A 26,665-nucleotide genomic window follows, 5' to 3' on the forward strand; every position below is an offset into this window, starting at 1 on the left:
TTGGCAAAATTATGTCCCAACCTTTGCGCCAAGAGACCCAAACCTCATCCCTTCAAACAGAAAGTAACTATGCAACAATAATTCGTAGTAAATAAAGACTATGAACAATCAGAGCTTTTCTTTGATTTGGGGGGTTTACCTTTTAATGATGAAAGAGCTGCAAGGATCAGCAGCTAGAGCAAATTCTCCAAGTGTAGCTTCCCATGAAGATGTTTTGTGACCACATTAAATGGATAAGTTTTCAGCCATTAGTGATTGTAAAGCAGGAGCTCTCCACATTTTGTCTCTTGGATTAGGTTTTCACATTTCCCACATTCAGGTTGGAGTTTTTAACTTCCATATCCCTTGGGTTTATGTTGCATTGGACATAAAGGCTTTTATAAACTCCAGGGCAAATTGTAATGTCAGGTAACAAATCAGTTCAGCCAGTTTCCAAAGGAAAAGATGCTTTTGTTATATCCTCTTCTGCAGAGATCTTAGTCCTAGTTGATAGTGCTATGGAAATCTCTGAACTTGAATTTAGAGAATCAAGACTTGAATTTGTGGAGTTCTTGAATTCAGTTGTCACCTCCCCTTCATTTACTGTGTCTACCACATCCTGCTTTGATTGCTGGCAGGCTAAAATCATGAGGAGGTAGGTGCCCCTCTCACAGCTACAAGTAGCCACCAAGCCACCAAATCCTTTTTTTTTCTTCATTTCTGTTTAGAATGGTGTGATATAACCTAATGTGTGAGCACAGATATCTCCAGATCTCTGAAGGGTTTCATGTTCCATATAAGTGCTACTTAATACAATAGTTTTCTTTAAAGGCTGATTAATTTCAGCATCTTTGGGTGAAGTTTTAGCCTTTACAAATTCTGTATTTAGCAGTCATGGGGTCATAAATGTGTCCGCGAAAAAGTGGTAGGTACTTAGGGCCCAAAAATTGTTGGAGTCGGGAGGCCAGAGTGCAAGAGCTAAAGAGACAGGTCAGAGAATGGGATGTTTAAGGTTGTGCGCACAGAGGGTTGCCCTTGTTGGGGATGCCTTGGGTACAGCCCTGGTGTGAGTGGCTTCAGTAGGTAGTAGACAAATGCATTGAAGGCCAGAAGTTCAGGGAACAGGCTAGAGTTCAGGAAGGGCCATCTGTGTTAGAATAGGCCTAGTTTCAGAATATCAGTGAGATACATGCTTAAATCTTCAGGGGTAGGGGGAAATGGGCAGGAAAAAGGGGTAGCAATAATGCTGGCAGCATGGAGGGGAAGTGAGTGATGTCTGATGAAATGAGATTAAGGGGGTAGCAGGGAAACAGGAGAGCCAGGGTTTTAACAGAGTGAAGAAAAGGGAACCCTCAGAGGAGGAGGTGAGGGTACAAGGCTTTTTGCTGGTGTCTGACCATGAGTTCCAGAGGGCACTGTTGGAGAACTTCAGGAATTAGGTGGGAAGGGGTCTGTTTGACATCAGGTATAGGGCCCATTGTGGGTTGGATGCTTCAGGTTCTCAGAACCTGTTTCCATTAAGCAGGCAAATGCCTGACTACTATTGAGATAATAGTGCTTGCCTTATAGAGCTACAGCAAAGGGTGCTGGGCAGAGCTTTGGGGAGCAGGGTATGGTATAGATCAGGCTGATAATACTGGAACTCATTGCTCAGTTACTGAAAGTAGAATAGCCAGATACTTAGTGCTCCTGGTGTGATGTAAAAAGAAATACCCAAAACCACCTATAAAGTATTTTGTCTCCCCCCACCAAAAAGAAAAACAAAAACAACATTGAACTTGAATCTATGTAGCCTCTAGAAGTAACCAACACTTTATAGGAAATACATAACGCACTGGATAAAATCAACCAAATCTGAAGGCAGTATATATATATACACTATATATATATACACTATATATATATATACTATATATATATACTATATATATATACACACTATATATATATACACTATATATATATATACTATATATATATATATATGGGAAAAGGGAGGGAGAACTATTTTTAAAAATCACACACACATATATATATGTAAATTTACATATTTATGTAAATTTACATATATATGTAAATATCATGTAAAATTACATATATATATATATATATAGTCTGTCCGGAAGATATCCAGCCATGCAATGTGAAAAATGAATATATTTATTGAAGAAGATATAAGATACAAGAAACATTGTACATAGGACAATGCTGCCTCAGCCCCTTCAAAGTAGGCACTTTGGGACCTCACTCAGTTCTCCCAATCGCCATCAGCTGTTCCATCATATTTTCCTGAATTTCATCGATGGTCTGAAGTCTCTTCCCTTTCAAAGGTGATTTTAGTTTTGGGAAAAGCCAGTAATTGCAGGGCACCAAGCTTGGGCTGCACAGAGGTTGAGTCACTTGGGTATTTTAATGGTTTGCCAAAAAACTCTGCATGAGACATGATGCATGAGTAGGCACATTGTCATGATGTAGCTGCCAGTCACCAGTTGCCCATAGCTGTGGCCTTCAGAATCATCTGAATAGTTTTTATAGAGGAATGTTCAAGCTTAATGCAAATCTGATGGATATTTTTTGCTTCACTCACTTGGTCATTTTGAATGTGATAACCACCCGGTACACATGCTCTCAATGGTGTCTACCACCCCCACTGACTAGTACAGTGTAATCATCATTGTTTATGCATGTGCATTCCAGTTCACTTTCCTTGGCTGCCAGGTTACATCGATGTTACACAAACTGTTCTTGCTATATTAACAATGGCTGGACTTTTTCCAGACAGACCTTGGACATCCCAACACTGCAGACTTCATTCAGATCCTGATGAGATCAGACCAGTTCTAAACAGGTGTGATTTTTTTGTTTTGTTTTGTTTTTATTAGACAAAGAGGGAAAATTAGAAATGGAATAGGAATTAGATGTAAGGAATTGTTGATTTTGTTGGATATGACAGCAGTGCCATGGCATTTAAAAAAATTGTTCTCTAAGGTGTACTGAAGTCTTTGTGGATGAAATGAACAGGATATCTAGGATTGTTTTAAAACACTCCATCTCAGTCCCTATCCCTAAAGAAAAGTGATAGGTAAAGCAAGACTAGCAGAACATAAATAGTTGCAAAAGCTGGGTAATACATATGTAAGATCACTATATTATTCCCTCTAATTCTCATATAAAATTTCTAAGAAAAGTTTTTTTTAATGAGTTAAAGTATACTAAGTACTTAAAACAGGGCTTGCACATCATACTACTATATTATAAAAGTGTCTATATCTTTCTTGTTATTGTTGTTAAGTAACTTTTTTAGAGGCATCAAAGTTTAAGCATGTGACCCAGAAAGTGGATGTAGGCGACATTGTAATGCCTACAGGCACTGGCCTAGCATGGTGTCACTTGAAATGCCTTTTTGGTTCTGATATTTAGATTTTACTAGTAGATGCAATTACAGAACTTGTATATTGAGCAAATGCTGGTAGAATTTTTAGTTCTGTCAAAACTGATCCTGTTTTAAAATATAGTATCTCTTCAGTGACCTATCCTGACCACTCCATTTGGAATTGTGGTCTGCCCCTTTCCCTCTGGCCCCTACACACCTAATTAACTTTAGGTGCTTTTTCTATAGCTCTGTGAGGGTCGGTGCCCCTAACCCCGCACATTGGCAGCACTCAAGGGTCAAGTGTATGTATGGCATGTCCTTTCTCACCTTCCAACCTCTGACTAGAAAGTAAGCTCCACAAAGGCAGTTATTTTTACATTTGTTCAGTTTTGTCTGAACTGAATGGTGTTTGAAACATAGTAAATATATATTTAAGTGAATAACATGTTGTGTTTCTTAAACAAATTTGAGGCTATTATGTGAATTGGATGCACCCCTCACGTTTATAAAAATGAAAACCAGGAGCTGATGTGGATTTCTTTGTGCCCTTTAGCCTTGCCCTTCAGTGACCAGTGGCTCCATTCTACAGTGACCAACCTCAGAGCCACAGCAGCACTCTTGCCCAGCCAATGAAACAGATGAATTTAAAACTTGATTGTCATTTTGACTTTGACTAGTATCCAAAGTTGTCAGCTAAAAGTGGATTGACTAATGAATTATTCAATCCTAAATCACCACAATATATGAGAATGGGAGACTTTGAAACTAAAGCTTCTAACTGCACATTTTGCGATCTCTTCCCAAATATAGATTGAAAGTTTTTAAGATGAATTGATTTTAAGAGATGGTCCTGATTTTAAATGAGCCTTCTTTTTACTTGGAAAGCTGATAGACTCCCACAGTGAAGCACCATCATGAATTTCTCCTTCAACAGGGCATAAAACAGGACCCCAGCCCAGGCATTGGCATGATTGATTGCTCATAGCTGTTTGGTCTTACTCAGCCTGGTTTTTCATTTCAATGATATGATACTGACAGTAATGTTGGGAGCTTGTCTCCTGCTGCTCCAGCATGGAAACATTGCCAAGGCTTGCTCAAGGGGCTGGCTCAAGGAGCCACTGGCCCAAGATCCCTCTCTTTCCTGGGGGAATGGGTAAGCTGCTTTTCCTCTGTGGGAAATTTCTCATTTGTGGATTAAGGGTACTGGACAAGATGGTCATAAAATTTCTTCTTTACAGTTTTATGATTATCAAAAGTATAGCAGATCCATGACTTAGAAAAGACCTTCAAAGGTTGAAAGACCAAGTTAAAATTTCATTTCTTAAAAGAGTTTTGTTTATTGCCCAGACTGGTGTAGCTCTGTTGGTTGGAGCATCAACCTGTACACCAAAAGTTTGCAGGTTTGATCCTGGTTGGGGCACATGTGGGAGGAAACCAATGTTTCTCTCTCGCCCTTCCAATCTCTCTAAAATCAACAAATTTTTTTTTAAATTAAGAGTTTCTTATTAAAAATATGAGTGAGTGAAGAGGAGAGAGAAAGAAGAGTGGAGGAGAGAAGGGCACTCTTGAAAGCCACATGGACAGGGAGTGAAGAGCAGAAGGAAGAATAAAGGGGACATGAGGCATCAGGAGAGGAACAGAGAACCAAGCTTCATGGCTGCACTGTAGCCCATGAGAATGAGCACAGCCTCCAGGAATGTGAGCTCTCCATGCAGAAGCACAAGAGTCAGGCCCTGCTGAGATGTCTATGGTGCAGTTGTGCACTGCTCCACCAAGAGACCTACGGAATTCCTCAGGGAATACTTTGAGAGGCTGTAGAAGGAGGAGACAAAACAGATTCAGAATCTGCAGAGAGTTAATACTCTCTGTCGAGATTCAAGGGAGGAAGAAATCTCTCCTCCACCCAACCCAGTGGTTAAAGGTCAGAGGTGAGATGCTATCAGCACTTAAGTCGGCAGGGAGAAGATGCTGCATCATTTAGAAAGATTATACCAAAAGATTATAAAGCAATGGCTGCTTTAGCCAAGGTCATTAAAAAGAATGTGTTTTCACAACTTGATGATTATGAGAGAAGTGATATCTTTGATGCCATATTTTCAGCGTCCTTTATTGCTGGAAAGACTGTTACTCAGTGAAATAATGAAGGGGATAACTTCTATGTGATTAATCAAGAAGAGATGGATGTCTATGTCAACAGTGAATGGGCAACCAGTGTGAGGAAGGGGAGAGCTTTGAAGAACTTGCTTGCATTTACAAAACACCTAGAATAGTCACTGTCAAAGCTAAGACAAATGTGAAATTGTAGCACATTGACCAAGACAACTATAGAAGAATCCTTGGACTTCCAGTCAAGATGGCAGCATAGGCAGACATGGGTCACCTCTTCACACAAACACATCAAAATTACAACTAAATTATAGAACAACCATCACACAGAACTATCAGAAATCGAGTTGAATAGAAATCTGACGACTATGGAATTAAAGAAACCACATCCATCCAGAATGGTAGGAGGGGCACAGATGTGGAATGGGCTGGTCCCTCACCCATGTGTGGTGGATAAAAATTGGGGAAGAGTATCTGAGGAGCAAGGAGTCACAGCCCCACACCAGGCCCCCCAACCCAGGATTCCAGTGCCATGAAGATAAGTCCCCACAACTTCTAGCTGCAAAAACCAGCGAGGATTAAGTTGGTGGAAGAAACTTCTGAAGCCCCAAGCAGTTTCCCTTAGGGAACCCACACACAGACTCAACTATTGACGCTTAGTCCCTCTGAGCTCCAGCACTGGGGTAGTGGCATAAAAGGCACCAGTTGTATAAAGAGAAGAACCAAAGTGTCTGGCATCAAGGTGAGCAGAGGCCATTGTCCCTTTCCTAAACCTTCCTCCCACAGAGCTGGTAAGCTGGTTCCATAGCTGAGACTCCATCAACCTGGCTAACACTGTTTGACCCGCCTTGGACATCCCCAGGAACCACCCCCCACCCCCACCCCAAGCTGATATTCCATGCGAATGGGTGGTCTTGTCTCATGCTTCACAACTTTCTAAATCCTTTCAAACAAGCAACAGCTGACCTCTGTGAGCCTCAAACCAGGAACTAGCAGCAGCCAGCCTAGATTCACAGCTTGGGCTCACCTGGGAATCTCCAAGCCCAGCACAAATACCAATATACCACCCATCTCAGATTGCTATATACCTCAGGCAGGGTAGCCCTAGGCAAAACACAGATGGGGGCTGGCATGGCCTACACCACCTGGGAAACCCCAAAGCAAGTGCACCCAGCAGACAGCTACAGACTGCATTGGAGCACCACCACTCTGCCCGTGCACAGCTGATCCTCCATGGAGGGTAGAGGTTTGTGGTCATTGGTCACAGCCAGTCCTTGCAGCTGACTGGCCTGTGTGAATCCCTCCCATTGATCTTCCAACAGCAATCAAGTTTCCACCACAAGAGGAGGGTATACTCAATCTACACAAAGGGCACAGCTGTAGTGCCCACCTTGGGTGATAGGTGAGGATATGCCACTGGACCCTATAAGACACTACATTAGGCCATGCTACCAAGACATGGAGTCAAAGCAGCTCTACCCAAAAAACAAAAACAAGGAGGCTGCCAAAATGAGGAGACAAAGAAACATGGCCCAAATGAAAGAACAGATCAAAATTCCAGAAAAATAGCTAAACAAAATGGAGATAGCAATCTACCAGATACAGAGTTCAAAACTCTGGTTATAAGGATGCTCAAGGAACTTGGTGAGGACCTCAACAGCATAAAAAAGATCCAGTCAGAAATGAAGGCTACACTAACTGAAATAATGAACAATATTCAGGAAACAACAGTAGAGTAGATGAAGCCAAGATTCAAATCAATGATTTAGAAGATAAGGAAGAAGAAAAACCAATCAGAACAACAAGAAGAAAAAAGAATCCCTAAAAATGAAGAAAGTATATGCAGCATTTGAGACAACTTCAAGAAATACAACATTTGCATCATAGGTGTGCCAGAAGGAGAAGAGAAAGATAAATTGGAAATCTATTTGAAAAATAATTGAAAATGAAAAAAAAACAACAACTTCCCTGATTTGGTGAAGGAAATAAACATGCAAGTCCAGGAAGCACAGAGTCGTAAACAAGATGAATGCAAAGAGGCCCACTCCAAAACTTATCATTATTAAAATGCCAAAGGTTAAAGATAAAGAGAAAATCTTCAAAGCAACAAGGTAAAAGAAGTTAGTTACCTACAGGGAGTCCTTGTAAGACTGTTTACTGATTTCTTAAAAGAAACTTCGTAGGCTAGATGGGATTGGGAAGAAATATTCAAAGTTATGTAATGCAGGGACCTACAGCCAAGATTGCTTTACCCAGCAAAGCTATCATTTACAATCAAAGGGCAATTAAAGAGCTTTCCAGACAATAAATAAAGTAAAGGAGTTCATCATTACCAAACCATCATTACATGAAATGTTAAAGGGACTTATTTAAGAAAAAGAATATCAAAACTATGAAAAATAAAGTGGCAAAAAATACATATCTATCAACAATTGAATCTAAAAAACAAACCAAGCAAGCATCATGGATACAAAGAATATTTTGATGGTTGCCAGATAGGAGAGGGTGTGGGAGAATGGGTGAAGAGGAGAGGGGAATAAGAAGTACATATAGGTAGTTACATAATAGCTAGGGGGATATACAGTAGTACAGTACAGGAAATGGAGTTGCCAAAGAACTTATACACATGACCCATGGACATGAACAATGGTGTGGGGATTGCCTAAGGGACTGGGAGTGTTGGATGGAGGGGAGCAAAGTACAAAAAATGAGGACAACTGTAATAGCATAATCAGTAAAATATAATTAAAAATAAAATTTTAAAAAAGAAGAATCCTTATGGGAAGCACTCTGAGAAAGCAGAAAATGTGTGAGGATTTCCTTTGTGAAGGGTCTCTTTTAGAATCTCTGGACAAGTCTCAAGGCAGCCGATGCATTGGAACTGGTCCAGTTTGAAGGCAGGCAGAAGAACTGTGGGGCAGAGAGAAATGAGATGAATTCATCATTATGTCAGCAGGGTCAGCTGCTATGCTACAATGTAGGTCAGGAAATGAAGTGTTTGTTTAAGTGGGAAGCTTGGGGTCTTCTGATTATTTCAGTGAAACAGCACTACTGATAAATCATCCCAGTGCTGCCTCAGTGGCTGCTTGTGGCCCTTTGAAGTGCATTAAGCTGGATTGACCTAGATTTGAACATGGTCTTGGCCCATGCTCAGATATCCTCAAATGAGACATCCATCCAGCAGTACAACAGTTTTGTGTCACCATCTGTCCAAAATCTGCCTCCTGTGCTTCCCTTTTCTCCTCTCCCCGATCCGTGCTTCACTCTTGCAGACTTTTATTTTTCCCTTCAGGCAGCACCACGTGGCCACTGGCCTCACAGCTTCTTGTCTATGTTAAAAGTTGCTTTTATTGCACCATTTTGAATTTAGAGCATTAACTGAGTGCTCATGTGTAGTTAAATAAATGGAGTTCACAGACTCTGCTGTTCCTGCTTCTCCGCTTTCATGTTAGTATGCAGCCTGGGCAGCACATGCCATCTCTCTGGTGAGGCCAGATCCCTGCACCTAATGTATTACCATGGAGTAAGGATGTAATAGTGCAAGATTTTTTCTTAAGTGACATGATTTTTTAGTTATAAGCATATTTTAGGCTGTGGCCATGTATGCTATATTTCTTCATAGATAAATGTTTTCTCATTATGATTTAGAGAGTTAGGGAAAATGGATATAGAAAATCTTAGGAAGATATCTGTCTGTATTTAAACTAGATTAAAGGTGGGAAAATGCCCATTTTTGCTAATTATCAGATGGATATGATCCATTCCATCTTTTATTTTTAACCAGAATTTTTGTTGCCAAGCTAGTTTGCCTGGCATTGGTTATATCTTGTTACTGTTTCCTCTCCAATTCTGAAATATTTTTAGGTGTAGCTGTCCATACCTGCCTTTTGAATTCGAAACTAAATCATAGGCTGCAAATACTAGGTAACAACATCTGCCTCAACTCACAAAATCTGATTAGGCTTTTATATATCAAGCTGCTGCCAAATTCTGATCATCAGATGCTGAATTAAGAATAAGAGTTTGAGGTGTATACTCTTGGTTGTTAACTTCAAGGTTTTGGTTAGTGTCATCCTTCAGCTGACTCCAGGATAATCTGCTCTGCACATTAAACACTGATTCCAGGAGACTGGGTTTGCTGGGAATAGATGCACCGTGTTATAATGGAAAAATGGAGGTGATGTTGCTAAAGTGAGAAATGTCGAGTAGACAAAATACAGTGTTAGGAACTTTACTCCAGTAAATTCATTGGGGCAAGAGATTTGCAAAGAAGATTTTTACTGTGATTTGACCTTCCTCCTTTTCATATTAGCTAGAATTTACAGTCGGTTGGGGCTGGAGTAGGATGGGTCTGTGTTTTTTCAAATTGGTCTGAAAGGCCATCCTGCTGAAAAGTTTGGCTTTCCTATTTAGCATTTATTTCCCTGACAAATGTTTTTGTTTTTTGAAGTAAGCTTGTGTTTTGAATTTTAGCTACATTTTAGTACTTTCCAGCTTTATCGCCCTTATGTGTTATATTATTCCATGTGCACCAATGATACCCAACATTTTATTTTTGTTATTTTTTAAACAAAATTTCACAGTTCTGTAATGTAGGCACTTATATTTTCATCGTGATTTATATGTAATGTAGGGTTATATTTGGGAGTGACTGCAAGCATTTTTCCATTTGTATTAGATTGGCTGTGATTATTAATCCCCTCTTCTACACTTTCCCAAGTAATTTAAATTGGTCATGATTAATTTTTGTATATATAGATTTGAACAGGTTTTAGGTTGTTACTAGGTTTGGAATAAATCTGGGAAAGAGGTTTTATTTACATTTTAGTGTGGGATAAAAAACCACCTTATTACGATTTATTTATGTTTCAAAATAATTTATATTAAATAAGGATTTTCTGATCTAATTTTGTGTTTAGCTACATTTTTATACTTAAAAATTAAAAATAAAAATTAAATTTAAAATTTTTATTTTTAATTGGAATAAATGGGTTTGAGGTGCCAGTTATCACAAGTCAGGTTTGCCTTATACATGAATCAGTCTGTGATGGCAACTGTTTTCTTACTGGGTGACACTTTAATCATTCTCCTTGCAATAATTTTTGCTCCTCTAGAGGGAGGTGTGCTCTTGAAATCTAACCATCAGCCTGTACTGCAAGTGTCCGTTGCTTGGGAAGCTGCTGATTGCCAGATCTTGAAGACTGACTGCGCAGGACTAGTCAAGTCCCCCTCTTTACATTCCCCTTAAAGAAGGATTAAATGAACAGATCCCGATGACAGCAGCTACACGTTTGGTGGTTGATTATTAAATTAATCCTCTTGAAGAATTCCGGAAGAAACTCCTCAACAGCATTTTCCAGAAGTTGTAAGTTCATTTAATCAGTTGTTAGTTTTGCTTTAAAATAATACACACAGTTCAAGAAAAACACAAACAAAAATTTAGACTTTCAAAGGGCTTTAAACTGGGAGTCTGACATGCGACTAACTTGCTAAGACTCTCCTCATCTTTCTGGGCTTCAGGTTCCCCATTCATAAAATGGAAATGTTGGAGAGATCAAGTCTGTGAAGGTCACAGGGCTACACTTTCACTCTGGTACCACAGCCACATGTGACAGCTGAGCCCTTGAAACAGGATTAGTCTACACTGTGAGAATAAAATACATACCTGCCCTAGCTGGTGTGGCTCAGTGGATCGAATGCTGGCCTGTGAACTGAATGGTTCACCAGTTTGATTCGCAGTCGGCACATGCCTGGGTTGCGGGCCAGGTCCCTGGTTGGGGCATGCAAGAGGAGGCTAATCAATGTATCCCTCACACATTGATGTTTCTCTACCTCTCTTTCTCCCTCTGTCTAAAAAGTAAATAATAAATAAAATCTTTAAAAAATTAAAATTAAAAAAATAAAATAAAATACACACCAGATTTTGAAGATAGTATGAAAAAAGAATATTAATTACAAGTTGAAATGATAATATTTTGCATATGCTGTATCAAATAAAATATTTTTAAATTAACTTCATCTATTTTTATTTTTTTGTGGGGTAGAAAGTTTTAAATGTGTATATGTGGTATACAGGCTAGAACAACATACAAACAAAAGAATGAACAAGGCTTCCCCCCAAATCTGAATAACCTAATCTTCTATTAGATACATTTAAAATTTCATATTTGGGAATGTTTGTTATTTCTGAAGATAAAATTTCCATTCCACTTTGTTTAAATACAGATAATATATACATTGAATGAGGGAAAATGGGGCTTCTTAAGAATCAATAGATAGAACTAACAAGCAAAATAGGCTCACAGATAGAGTGCAGGATCACAGCTATTGGGGGGCAGTTTCGAGGGCAGAGAAATTGAGGAGAAAGGAAAAATGACTCATGGACATGGACAACAGTGTGGTGATTGCAGCGGGGAGGGGGCATAAGGGGACTAAATGGTAATGAAAAATATATGATAAAAAAGAATAAATAAATAAAGGAGATGTTAATTGTTTTTTCCAACAGTACAGTGTATGGAAAAAGTAGGTTCACACTTGTGAGTACACAACACATGAGTTCATTCTTGTATTCCTATTTATTAGTAATGGTATTATTTCCCATATGAACAACTGTATGCCCTGTTTTGCCCTGCCCTGTATTTTGTTAGCTTGTCCTACTCCTCAAATTTCTGTGCCAAAGGTACTCTCACAGGAGCAGCAGAACAGAGCCCCCAGCTGCCTTCTACTCCACCTCCAAGCTTTTCATGTCAAAGGAAACGTGAAATTTCTTTCAAATCCTTGTTTCAGCTTAAAAAAGATCCAGACGTTCCACTTGGTAATAAATTCCTGTAAAAACTTTTCGGGTAGTTTTAAATCAGCACCAAGTAATGCTGACAGTCTGGGAGTTGTGCTCCCTGTTAATCTGAGGTTTTCCTGTGGTGCCTCAGGACATCATAATGTATTTTAAACTCATTATGCTCACTCTGTTCTGAGTGAGCATAATGTGGCAGGATATTTGCAAGTTCAATTCCACCTGCAGGATTTGCTAGCTGGACAAACTTGGGTAAGCCAAACCTTCTGAACTTGTCCCTTCATCTGAAATGAGGATGAGATGGAAGTCAAGAGAGATGACTGTGAAAGTTCAAACCTGACACAGAAAGTTCTCAGTTAACGTGGTTTCCTCTCAGAATCCTTGGAAATTCTAACACAAGTTCACCTGCAGTGTCACTTTATTGCTCTATTACTCTCTTCCAAAAAGAATACATTTTATTTTACAGTCGGAATCACTTGGCACTTAAAAAACAAGACCTCCAGAGCCAGTGGTCTTTAAGTCCTTGACAGCCTTTGTAGAAGTAGGAAGGATCACCAAGATGACCTTCACCACCAACACTCTGCTTCTGGAAAATGTTTTTAAGATCACGAGAAGGAGTTTGTTTAATTAGAGATAAATTCACACAAAATTGTAAACGGCTAATTTCCACTGAGCAAATCTTCCTTAACGAGGCCGAGAGCAGTGGAATGCCCAAAAGGGTGTGGTGGGAAGTGGAGAGAGAGGCGCAGAGAAAGAGGGTGGAGACCTCCAAAAGCCGAACTTCCTGACTTCACAGTTTTATGTGGGGCTGGCCCTGCCCTAGCTTAGAACAGTGAGAGGAGTTAGCTTGCAGCCTTCCCATCGTGTTAGGAAAGCACTCCCTATTTGGGGCATGGATCTGAGCTGCTGCTTGTGGGCTAAGGTGGAGCTGGCTCAGGGAGCTCACACCCACACCTAGCGCCTGAGTAGGAGAAGCTGGCCTTCCTCATCAGGTGAGGGGGTGCGTGCTCATCCCAGACGGGCTGTGAGGCTGAGGTTGGGAAATTAGCTGAGCATCCGACTCCACTCCATCTTGGGACCCCAGAGTTCCTCTGGGTATGCAAGCCAAGTTGCAGTTAGGATTCTCAAGCAGAGCCGTGGGTTTTCTTGGTTATTTTGCTTTTTGGCTGTTTTTGGTTGGTTTTGTTTCACTGTAAGTTCATGGCAGCCTTATGGAGCATCTAGTTACCCAGCCGATGGGATAGTGGAGAGCTGGTAGCTCTTCATTTTGCTGGAAGGCCCAGCTCTGGTTAGGTTCCCCTTCCTTCCTGTGGTAGCATCACTGCTTCTCTTCTAGTTTACAAATGAGGACAAATTTTATGCTTGCTGGTTTAGCCAGTGCCTGTCAAGGAAGGGTGTTGTCACCAAAAAAAGCATGGAGCAGTGATGGGCATTAGCTGGAATTACTCTCTCAGCATCTCTCTGAAACAGCTTTGACTGTGGGGAGTTCCAGGATGGCCCAGAGTGGGTAAGTGCCCCTACCCCTGAAGTCTGGGGATGATGAACAAAGAGTGGATTCTCTGGGAGCAGCCCTTCAGAGTGAGACAAGTCTTCCAGAGGTGTCACAGAGATGGAAATCTAGCTCTGACTGGGGCAGGCTTGCTGCAAACAACACAGTCCTTCAGAGATCTTAATTACAGGAAAACATTTTTGTAACAAAGAAGGAACAGGCCCCTACAAGAAGGCAAGTGCATAAAAGATCTCTGAACAGTTCTATTTGGGGTTTGAAATTTCAGCTGCTTCTATCTGTAAGCCCGAGGGAGGCCCCACCCAGCCTCTGGGCTCCTGGGGCCCTTACCCCTCATGGTGTGCCATGTGCCAGCCAGTAGCAGCATCCCAGCAAACATAGGAGTCTGTTTTCCACAACCATGGCTGTTGAGGAAGGGAGGAATCAGAGTGATATCAAGAATGCATATTAAGGGAGCTTTGGATGCGGCTGCTGGAGGTGGGGTGTGGTTGGGGTGGCTGTGCTGCTGTCTGAGCTGCAGTCACGTTAACACAGCATGTGCACACCCACACACCTGGAAACTCACTGTCTCCAGACCATGAAGGACAATGAGGAGAGCCGCCAGGGCCTGTGAGAGGGAGTGGTGTAGGATCCATCCGGGCCCATGGTTTTAGGAATGTGCATGGCCAGTGCTGGTGAACACTCACAGGACTGGAAACCCAGCCTCACGCAGCCTGAGTTACCCCATAGAGAGATGGAAGTAGTTGAGGATCAGGCAGTTTTGGATTTGATGGTACGGACTTAGGGCTGCTCTTAGATCAGCTCCTTGAAGCAGGCATGGAAGGTCCAGAGGTCCAGGTGCTTGGAGGAGCCTTGAGGCACCTCCTGACCACTGCCTATTTTGTTGACCCCAGTTAAGGGCAGGGCTGTCATAAAATCTATGCCCTGGGTGTGGAAATGGGGTCCACTTTTTGATGCCCTGTTAGGATCTTTCTTGAAGGGACTTTAGATGTTCTCTGTTGTACACAATTACAAGAAGACTAGGGGAAAGTGGAGAGTTGGAAAGACATGATGATCAACACTCTGCTCCTGTTTGGAGGGCAACAGCCTGATGGTGGCAGCTCGATTGTCCCTGCACACGACTGGCCAGGCTGTTCTGCGCTGCTTCCGGAGCTCCACAGGCCACCCCACTGCTAACAAGCCTGTTTGCCGCCTGAAAGTCTGTTCTGGGTTTTGTGGTATTGGGCTTTTTTGAAGTAGTAGAAAATGTGAACAGCATAATGAAATACCAATCAGAGCCTTCCTTGGGCTCTGGTTTATGTATCTTTCATGCTGCATTCTTAGAGAGGCTTTGACCACAGGCAGTTGGGTCAAAGGTTGAAAAAGAAGTTTAAGAGCTGGGAGTAAATTTTTACAGTAAATATACACTTGCATACCTTAGATTCTTTTCCAACACCCATCCCCCACCAAAAAATAAAATAAAATAAAAACAAAAATGAGAAAATAAATTAAAATCAACAGTAACTATATAGTTCATTCACTCTCTTTTACCCTGAAATTCATGTTATTCTAAGCCTTCTGATGATATGTTATTGTGGGATATACAATGGCTATATTTGAGCTCCTGCCCTTAATGTTACTCTTTTCTGATGAAATAACATACACACGCATACGCATACATATGCCCATACACAGAACAATTAGGAAATAATACAAGACTTTTTAAGAACTAAATTGTGTGGCACAGGCAATGTATGCTATGGATGCGTAGAGCCTTGAGTGGCTGGGTGATGCTGGAAGCTAGACTGGAGGATGGTAAGTTGGGTTGGGGTGTAAGAGGGTGAAAAGCTAAGCTTGTGGCAGAGAGCTTGTGTCTCATGCAATTTAAACAGGACGAAAAATATTGTTTTTTATTGTTTGTTTTGGCATGGTTTTTAATATTATAAACAATCAGAATAGACCCTGGCTGTGGTGATGGAGTAGAGTTTTGGAGGCCTCTGCCATGACCAGCATTTACCCATTGTGGAGGGATATGGGAAAGTCTAGCAAATTCCAGAGGAGGAATGGGAGACTGAGACAACAGAGTCACTTAGGTGGCTCTCAACAGTTGCTCTTAACAGAGCAGCATGGGAATATTCAATATGCTAGCAACCAATATGTCTGGTTAAAGGAGTACCTGCTGAATATGAGCCCTGAACAAGACAAATGTATTTTTTCTCACAGGAGAATTTTAGAGATAGGACCATTCTGGATGGTACATACATCAGTCCAAGGTCTTGGTCAAGGTCCTGGCTCTTTATAGTATTCTCTTCTGCCATGATTAGTGCATCTCATTCTCGTGAGAGTATCCAGATGTAGAAAAAGGGCCTTTTCTTTCTTGTGTTTTTCTTTTTATCAGCCAAGAATATGTCTGTTCAGCAGTCTCCCTTCAGATCTCTATGAGAATTGCACCGCACTGCAGTTGCTGGCCCAGAAATGAAAAGGATTAATCCTGTGGGAGGAAGGGGCCAGTTTGCCTGCAGCACGTGTTCACCACCCAGAGATGCATGTGTTCCCGAGTGAACTTTGGGTTCTCTCAGGGGAAGGGAAGAGAAAGTGGCGTTGAGTATGCAACCACCAGTGTACATTTAGCTAAGTTACATGAAGTAAGATGCAACCATTTATAGATGGTCTTCTCCAGGTGAAGAAGCTCTGATTTAATCAGCAAACCCTTTAGAGTACTGATAATAACAATTTGGTGAGCACTTTCTGTGTATCTCCATACTGTTTCCCATAACAGCTGTTTCATTTATAGTCCCACCAGCAGTCCACAGGGATGCCAAACACTTTACATGCATTATCTCACAGAATCTTCAGGAACCCCTGAAATGCTATAATGGAGCACCAGAGGGGTTAGGCACCCTGCAGAGTTTACCAGGCAGTAAATGACAGCATAGGGACAGGTGGTGGAATGGAAGTGACATTTCATTACAGTGATGTGTGGAATAGATAGGGAAGCAGAGAAATTGATGGCATGGATACCTGTTACAAAGCTCTAGAAATGATGCTGCTTAGAGATGAGGGTCCGGACCGCTGTGAAATGACATTTTGAATACCTGTTATGTATGAAGAATTTTACCAAGCAGGTTTTCTCATTCTATTTCTTCATTTGTACAAGAATTCTGTGGAATAGGTACTTTTGTATAGTGGTAAAAAAACCCTCATAATAATAAAGGTTTTATTTATTTACTTTTTAGAGAGGGGAAGGGAGAAAGAAAGAGAGGGAGAGAAATATTGATGTGCAAGAGAGATAGTGCACATCAATTGATCACCCCAAGCTGACCCACAACCCAGGCATGTGCCCTGACTGGGAATTGAACTGGTGAGATTTCAGTTTGCAGGCTGGCACTCAGTCCACTGAGCCACACCAGCCAGGGCAAAACCATAATATTAAATTTGCTATCTTAACCATCTTCAACTGTACAGTTCAGTAGTGTTAAGTATCTTTGCATTGTTGTGCAACAGATCTAGAAGTTTTCATCTTGCAAAAACTGAAACTATATACTCATTAAATACTATTTCCTTTCCCCCTTTTCCCCCAGCCCCTTTCATCTTTCTGTTTCTATGATTTTGACAACTTTAGATACTTTATCTGAGTAAAATTGAACAGTATTTACCCTTTTGTGACTGGCTTATTTCATTTAGCATAATATCCTTGATGTTTATCCATGTTGTAGCATGTGACATGATTTCATTTAAAAAGGTTGTCTAATACTTCATTCTAAGTACATATCACATATTCTTCATCCATCATTCTGTCAATAGACATTTGAGTTACTTTCATCTTTTGGCTATTATGGATAGTAATGCTCTGAATATGGGATACAAATATCTCTTTGAGATGCTGCTTTCAATTCTCTTGGATAAACACTCAGAAGTGGGATTGCTGGATCATATTAATTCTATTAATAATTACATGTAATTTTATGTAATTTCATTTAATTATATGGTATGTCATCATATAATCCTGTTTTTTATTTTTTGAGCAACCCTCAACTGTTTTCCATAATGGCTGTTTCATTTTACATTCTCACCAATAAATAAGGGTTTCAATTTTTCTGCATCCTTGTCAACACTTGTTATTTTCTGTTCTTTTCATAGTAGCTATCCCAATGAGTGTGAGGTGTTAGTTATCTCATCGTGGTTTTGATTTGCACTTCTCTTTGACTAGTAGTATTGAACACCTTTTAATATGTTTGTTAGTATTTGTGTGTCTTCTTTGGAAAATTGTCTATTCAAGCCTGCCCATTTTTAAATCAGGTTATTTGTTTTTCTTCTGTTTTTTGAGTTGTAGAAGTTCCTTATATATTTTGAATATTAACCCCCTATCAGATATATTATTTCCAAATGTTTTCTCCCTTTCTATTGTTTGCCTTTTCACTTATTGTTTCTGTAGGATAGATGTTTTTGTACTAATTACAATTAAATGAATTAATACTTGAAAAAAAAGTTCATATGGCTCTCTCCTCAAATATACTGTGAGATACTTAAGAGTCTTTTCTTGTCTTTTATCCCTACCATCAACACAGTGCCTTCCTGTGGATGCTTGTTGAGGAAGAGAATAGACTGAACTTCAGTGCTTACGTGGCTTTCTCAATGTCCCATCACTACCATGATGCAGTATCAGAATTTGAATTTGAGGCTCCAATGTCAGTTTTCTTTCTACTATACTAAAGATTCTCAAATCACTGTCAGACATCCTCCTGATCTAAAAAGCCTGAGTCCCTGCTTTGATTTCATGAGTGAATAATGCATGGTTTCAGCAATTTTCATTGTTAAATATGGTGAAAGCTACTTACTAGTGACCTGCTAAGGGAGTTAGTAAATATTACTAAAACATGATATTCATCAACCAAAGTTAACATATAACTTGAGGTTCCTGAGGACTCAACAGCCAGGTTTCTTTTAAGAAGTCTGACTTCTTAGGAACTTTGGAAACATTTTGGTGTTATCTCCTAGAGTTGAATTTACCATCTGGTTACTTGCCAATTCCACTATTATGTATATACCTTATGCCTGTACTGTTCAATATAGAACCCTCTTGGCTACATGTGACTATTTAAATTAAAAAATTAAAAAATTTATTTTTAGAGAGGGGACTGGAGGGAGAAAGAGAGGGAGAGAAACATCAATGTGTGATTGCCTCTCACACACCCCCGACTGGGGACCTGGCCCACAACCCAGGCATGTGCCCTGACTGGGAATGGAACCAGGGACCATTTGGTTTGCAAGCCAGCACTGAATCCACTGAGACCACACCAGCCAGGGCTATTTAAAGTTTAATTAAGTGAAATAAAATAAATAAAAGTTAAGTTCCTTAGTCGCATTGGCCACATTTCAAATGTTCAATGGCCACATGTGGCTGGTGGCCACTGTATTGTCCAACACAGATGTAAAACATTCTCATCATAGCAGAAAGTTCTATCAGATAGGCACTGTCCTAGAGAAACACGTACGAATGTTCACTGGATGCCAGAAACAAGAATGTTCATAGCCCCCTTGCTTGTAATAACCCCAGACTATTAGCAGCTTAAGTGTCCATCGGCAGTAGAATGGAGAAAGAAGCTTATTCATATGATGAATTATTTTGCAACTAAAAATGAATAGAGGTGCAACAAAGTGGATGCATTTCACATGTGTAGGATTAAGCAAAAGAAATAAGACACAAAAGGAAACAGATTGATTATAGATTGATTATTAAACAGATATTCTATTTGTAAACAGCAGTCTCCTGTTATCTGCAGGGGATGTATGCCAAGACCCCCAATGGATGCCTGAAAATACGATTGTACCAAACCCTGTATATACTATGTTTTTTTCATATATATATATATATACACACACACACACACATAATTATAAAATAAAGTTTAATGTGGAAAGTAGGCACAATAAGAGATTAACAGCAATAACTAATAATAAAATAGAACAATTACAATAATATACTGTTATAAAGTTATACTAACATGTCCTCTCTCTCACTCTCTGTAACCTGTCTGGTAATCAGATGGGTCCTGAGTAACTAATGGACAGGGAGCATACACAGCATGGAGATGCTGGAGAGAGGGACAGTTTACTTCCATGCTGGGCAACACTGGATAGTGAGAGATTTCGTCATGTTACTCAGAATGATATGTGGTTTAAATCTTATGAATTATTTATTTCTGGAATTTTCCACTTAATATTTTCAGATCTCTGTTGACCACAGGTAATTGAAACCATGAAAAATAAAACTGTAGATAGCAGGGGACTACTGCACAGTGGGCAAATAGTAAAGAAAAGCAAGAAAATTATTACCAAAATGTTAAGATAATTCTAGGATAGTAGTCCCTTTCTATTTGATTTTCATGGGGACCCATGTCAATGGTTTGGTGAAGGAAATATTTCTGTCCTTTCAGACTACTGAGAAGGAAGATAAGATAGTAACTATCTCAGTTAATTAGTCAACCCACATAAAACTCTTCTAAGGCAGGTGCTATAGGCTGAATGTTTAAGTCCTCCCCAAATTCATATGTTAAAACCTATCCCTCAATGTGATTGAACTACAAGCTGGGGTCTTTGAGATGATTTGGCCATGGGAGTGGAACCCTCATGAATGGCATTAGTGCCTTATAAAAAGAGGCCCCAGAGAGCTTCCTGGCCCCTTCAGCCACCTGAGGGCACACCAAGAAGACTGCTGTCTCTGAACCAGGAAGTGGGCTCTCAGCAGACAGTAAATTTGCAGGCACCTTGATCTTGGACTTCCAGCCTCCGGATCTGAGAAATAAATTTCTGTTGTCTATACACCATTCAGTGTGTGGTGTTCTCCTATAGCAGCTTGGACAGACTAAGGCAGGTAGCTACTAGTGTGGGAATTATTTGACATGTTATTTTAAAGTGAGGGTGGTATAATTAACCATTTCCTCTGGATGGGATGATTTTAAAAGTTCACAGGGATTATAGTCATTTTATATTATGTTTAAAATATTATATAAAAATAAAATCTTATTTACTCAATCCTACATTAAAAATTTTTCCTCACTTCTTATTGCTAGTTATTTTGGGCAGGAAGAAGAGGGAGGACAGAAACTAATAAATGTATGTGGCTCAGTGTCAGTGCAAGGTTCCAACAGAGTTGCTGACAGATGACCAATGCTAAAGGCGACTCAGTGCTTCCTCTGCAGACACTGTGTTGTCCAGTCTGCATTCGTTTATGTGGGGATGGATGTACTGCTTTACCCTGTGAATTAGTTTCCCAGACCCAATTCCAACATGTAGGGGTGGGGGGGGGGGCTGCTCCACACACCAATTAGCAGGACACCCTGCTGGTGTCTGAAAATTTAACTCAGTTCTGATACAACCTGCAGATAGCATTAGATTCCACAGGTTAAGGATTCAGTCTTATAAGATTGTCCATTACCTATCCCCCACCCCCAAATACACACAATTTAGTTGCTAGCTGCAAACCCAGGCTCTTACCTGTGCTTCTGATCAATTGGCTATAGATCAGAGGTTCCCACCACCCCCTCCAACTCAGGATGAGAATCACAAATCCAACTTGTTACCTGGATTTCTGACCAACTGGCTATATATCAGAAGTTGTCACAATGCCCTCCTTGAGCTTGGTTAATTTGCCAGAATGGCTCATAGAACTCAGAAAAAGAGTTTCTAGATCATTAGTTTATTATAAAAGGATCAGCCAGATAGAACGGTTGCATAGCATAAGGTGTGGAGGAAAGGCACAGAGCTTCCATGCACTCTCCAGGTGAGCACTGTCCCTGCATCCCCATGTGTTCCCCAACCCAAAAACTCCCTAAACCACCTCCTTTGGGGCTTCATTATAGTCATGACATTAAATCATTGGCCATTGGCAATTGATTTAACCTCCAGCCCTTCCCAGGAGCTGGGGGGCATTGAAAGTCCAGTCCTCTAATCATATGCTTGGTTGTTTCTCCTGGTAACCAGCCTCCATCCTTACATGCTTCTAAAAGTCACCTCGTTCACATGATAAAAGACACTTTTATCACTCTTAATATTTAGGGAATACCAAGGATTTGGGGAGCTGTGAGCCAGAAACGGAGACTAAGACCAAATATGTATTTGTACATAATTCTAAATATTATGTAACATATTATGTAACATCGCAGTATCATACCCTCTGAATGTGTTCCTCTACTGAGCTGGGCAGCCACCTGGACACATGGGCTCTGGACTTGGTGCCCAGCTCAACTTTGAGGGGTGAGCAACCAAAGCCTCCAAATGCCTCTAGGTTTTCAGGAAACCCAGCTCGGCCCAACAGGATTCTAGAACTGGAGAATGTTGTTGTTCAGTTTCTGAATAAAATCATCTCTGTGTTTTTTGTCAAATGTGCCTTGTCTGTAACTCTTACCTAGATCAAAACATTTGTCCATGTGTGACTTGGTCATCTTTGTAAGGAAACATTTCGGGTCACCTTTAGTAACACCCTTGACTAGTAGTTTGCATTGCTAAACAAGCTACTAGCTGGTCAATCCATCCCACCCACTCCTCAGATTATTAGAGTTACCTAGTTTTGGCTGTGTCTGTGAATATTCACTTCAGAGCATGGCAGAAGACAGCCAAGCCCTGTGACCTGACTCAGAGGTCAGCCCCCTCACCCACACTCCTGCTGTCACATCTGACAACCAGGAAGGAATGCATTCTCAGGAATCAGGTATGTTTGAACCAAGAGCAATTTTTATCTGTCTCCTTGCCTTCTACATGCATGATTGCCAGTCTCTTCTCCAAAGTGAAAATTCCCCAAGAATTAAAAAATATATTTGGCAGCTTTTTCCACATCTTGGTCATCATTTCTTCCATCCCTTTCTATCATAAAAATAAATGGAGTTCTTTAAATCTGTAGTAATGTCAACAATAAAACAATTTTTAAAAAGTGAAGTTCTTTGTTTATTTCTCTTCCTGTTGTAAGAGTGGGGAATTGTAACCCACCCCACCATTCTTTTGACATTGTGTTTGTAAGTGCTGACTCTGACTAATACCAGCATGGAGCCTGTAGATAAAAACATGTTTCTGTAAGAATCCTGAAAACTAACTTCAAAACACAGACACTGGCCTTAGGGTGTCCCAGTTCCAGGAGACTGCTGACCTTCAACCGTGGAGCCAGGATGACGGGAAGCCAGGATGACGCACACCACACCATCACCTGCCTTATCTGAATGGACTGTGCTTGTCAGCAAGGAGAGAACTTCTCAACTCTCTCCCTTGATCTCTTTGTTCTCTCCCCCTCTGTCTTCTTATAAAAACCACTGCCTGCACTGAGATATTGAGATTGGCTTTGAGACAAGAGTTCCTCATCTTCCAGATGGCCAGAATCTCAACCTCTTTCCTTTACATCAGCATCTGCCTCTTGAGTATTGGCTTTCAAAGATGCAAGCAGCAGGACCTGCATTTGGTTACAAACTTATAGTGGGGCTTTAAGTCTTAAGAAATTAGAAAGTTATCAGATCTGGACGTGGAGAAGCAGATGAACCCCCAAAGTGGCACAGTGTTCTCACAGTTCCAGAGGCAGGCTGTGGTTTAAGGAGAAGGAAGGGGAATATCCTACACACTTTCTCAACCTTGTTCTGGGAGCAACTTCTCTGAGAAATAGACCCAGGTGACAGGTGTGTATCTGTGTGGGGCAGGGAGGAACAGCATGGGGACCATGAGGAGGAAGTGTTAGGCAGTAGTTACAAATGAGCGGTGGGAGGAAGGAGGAAGGGGGCCATTGCCCTTGTTGACCCAAGGCAAATAGTTGAAATAGTTTCAGTTAATTGCCCCTGTTAGCAAATATTCATTGCTGTTTTAACCCCATGTGGGCAGTCAAGGAGAATTAGGGAAAAGGCCATGCGCAGAAGAGACTAAAGTTATATGACCAAAGTATTTGTCAATCAATATAGAACCCCTCCCCTGTGCTAATACAGTAATCATGCATGTATGTAAGGCAGCAGATTCAGGAGACTCAGGTTCTTCTCATCTGTCTTGGCAGGTCCATTCTCTCCCTTGAGGGCGTACTAATACAACTCTTACTCTTCTACTTCTCTACTTTGTTGGCAAGAAGAATAGAGCTCCAGTAACATCTTTTGGTACCATGACTTTGGATTGTTGGATAGGACCCTGTTTATAGTCATATCCTTGGTGATGACAGTTTGCAAGTCAGCTTCCTATAGTTATTGCTTTTGCTGAGGGTTTCTTGTTCTCTCCCTCTTCAGAAATTGCCACACCATGCTGGCAGGGGCCAAATATTTAAAAGCCACTAGGGTGCTTGCTGCTAGAAGACCTTGTGAAATGATAAGCTGGTCATGGACCTGGGAAGAGACACTAAGTCCCCCATCAGCTGCAAGCAAATGTCCATGCAATGAGGAGCATTGTGCAAGTAATCACACTTTCACCCCTGAAGCATTTCCCCTACTTAGGTTTAACTCTCGAGAGGAGGAGGCAAGATTTTAGACTTCAATGGAAAATTCTGGGCTTTCTAAGCTCTTTCTAAGTTCTTCTAACCATGCATTCTTGTTCAATCAGCCTTACTCATAAGTCTTCAATTTTCCTTTTAGATCTAGCTTCTCCTGCTGCCTTTTGGATACTCTATTTATACCTCTACCTTCTCTGCTAACTCTGCAGGTGGGGCAACTGTTGCATCTTCTCTCTTGACAAATGATGACCATGTTTCTTTGGGCCATGCGTCTTCACTAGCTATTACCCTGCTGATGGTGACCCTATCCTTCCCCTCTCTTGTTTTTATGAACATTTTTTATGATGCTATTGGCCAGAGGCTATCAATAGACAACTCCTGATAATTGATAGCTAGTTATGGCTCTGCCTAACATTAGTCCATCACATTGAACCCAAGGTTCTTAGACTCTTTACCTGCCTGTTCCGAGCCCTGCATCTTACTCCTGTTTCAAATTGGGCTCAGCCCTGTTATGCCTACAATAAGTGGAAACAAGGGACATTTTGCACATATCTCCTCAGGGGTCCTCTGCACACTGTTTTGAATAAGGTCCACTTAGTAAGGTATTTTGAAAAGGCAGACAAGTCGGCACAAACCTGTCCTTTGTGTGCCTTCGAGAGGCAGAGGAGGCATATTCTGGCTTGCAACCTGTCCCTTTGGTTCTTTACTGAGACAGGGATCCCTCTCTTCCTCAGACATCTCTTTTATTTAAGGCCTGGGGGCCCATGAGATTGGGCCAGTCCAGACTGTTGGTCCTGAGAGTATTTCCCCATTCTGAGAGTCATTGCTACTGGATTAGTTCAGTTTAGGCCCACAACCTTATCAGAACATGTGGTTAAGGACTCACTCAGTCCCAGCATTATAGCTTTTAACAAGAGTCAGCTCATAAAATCCCTCCAGCAAGCAGGCCACATTCAATGGGACCAAAGTTTTCTCCTTCGTGACGCTCCTGCCTAGGCTCTGCATCACTCTACTCTTCTTGCTTTCCCTTTAGCCCTCTGTAATTTTCTCCTCAAAACCTGGTTGAGCCTCTTGGGCTCCCACCCCTGGTTGAGACTTTTCAGGTCCCAGAAGAATGTGGGAACTACCAAGATTCTTCCTACAATTGGTAGGCAACCCTTCGGGAGGGAAAGGAGCAGACTTGTACCTGCCTCTGCCTCTACCCTATCCATAGCAGAGATGTCGATTTTGGATTCCAGGCTCTCAGGATGCTGAGTCCCAGATCCCCAGGTTTCAGGACACTAAAATCCTCAGGTTTAGACCCCAGGATGCTGGGATCTCTAACCTCATGTTATCTCTCCCTTTCAGATGGGAAGCCAAGAATCCATTCCTGCTGGCATTCCTCTAGGATATATCCTTTCCAGTTGGACTGTTTGATTCCCCAACCCTGAAGAAAAGTGGACTTATATTTTTCTGCAACACTGTTTGGCCCCAATATTGGCTAGGGGACGGGGAGGTTTGGCCACAAAATGGGACCTTAAATTACAATACAATCTTATGGCTTGATCTTTTTTGCAAACGTCATGGTAAATGGTCCAAAATCCCATGTGTACAGGCAATCTTTTATCTAAGGGGTCATGGAGATTTATGCCATAAGTGTAAGCTCACTCCCATATTACTTCCTGATTCCTTTTCCTCTAATTCCCAGACCCCTTCAGAGCCTACTCCAGCTGTAGGACCTCTGGAAAAACTCTCCTTCCATTTACTTTTACTGCCCCTATATCTGGGTCTTCCAGCCCAACCAACGGCCTCTTTCTCTTCTACTTCCTCTACTCCTAAGATACCTCTAGTAGAAACCATGGGAGAGTTTGGGCCCCAGTTAATCCATAAACCTTTTTTCCTGTTGAGTTTAGGCAAATTAAAACTGTCTTAGGAAAATATTCTGACAACCCAGATAAATATAGAGATGCACTTCAGCACCTCTCCTTGGCTTATGAGTTACCTTGGAAGGACGTTATGGTTGTCTTGGGACAGACACTCTCAGATATCAAGCAGGAGAAAGTAATCAACGGGGCCAGAAAATTTGTTAACAACTTGGTTTATCAGACAGTAAATGCACCACAGGAGAAACAGCAGTCCCACCAATGGTTCCTGAATGGGACTATAACAGCTCTTCCCAGAAGTGGGACAGGAATCATTTCCTACTCTGCACTGAAGCAGGATTGAGGCTGGCCATCAGAAGGCCCTTAACTATTCCAAGGTCTCTGCCATTAGTCAGGGTCCAGATGAAAATCCCACCATGTTTCTAGAAAGGCTAAGGGAAACACTTATCAAACATACCAATCTAGATCTAGAGTCATATGAGGTGATACTAAAAGGCAAAATTTTAACTCAACTGGCCTCTGATATTAGGAGAAAGTTACAAAACCTCATTCAGGAGACTGGAGTTTCCTCGGATGAAATGTTAACTATAGCCAACACAGCCTTTTACAATTAGGACCAGGA

At 41.1% G+C, this 26,665-nt stretch overlaps 1 pseudogene; it reads left to right on the forward strand.

The window, feature by feature from the left end:
* The first annotated feature begins 4,501 nt into the window (after nucleotides 1–4,501).
* Nucleotides 4,502–26,386, forward strand: LOC123820732 (annotated as a pseudogene).
* Nucleotides 26,387–26,665: the final 279 nt, after the last annotated feature.

The sequence above is a fragment of the Phyllostomus hastatus genome, unplaced genomic scaffold, assembly GCF_019186645.2.
Source record: "Phyllostomus hastatus isolate PE091 unplaced genomic scaffold, TTU_PhHast_1.1 phas_contig_37, whole genome shotgun sequence".
Classification (NCBI taxonomy): domain Eukaryota; kingdom Metazoa; phylum Chordata; class Mammalia; order Chiroptera; family Phyllostomidae; genus Phyllostomus; species Phyllostomus hastatus.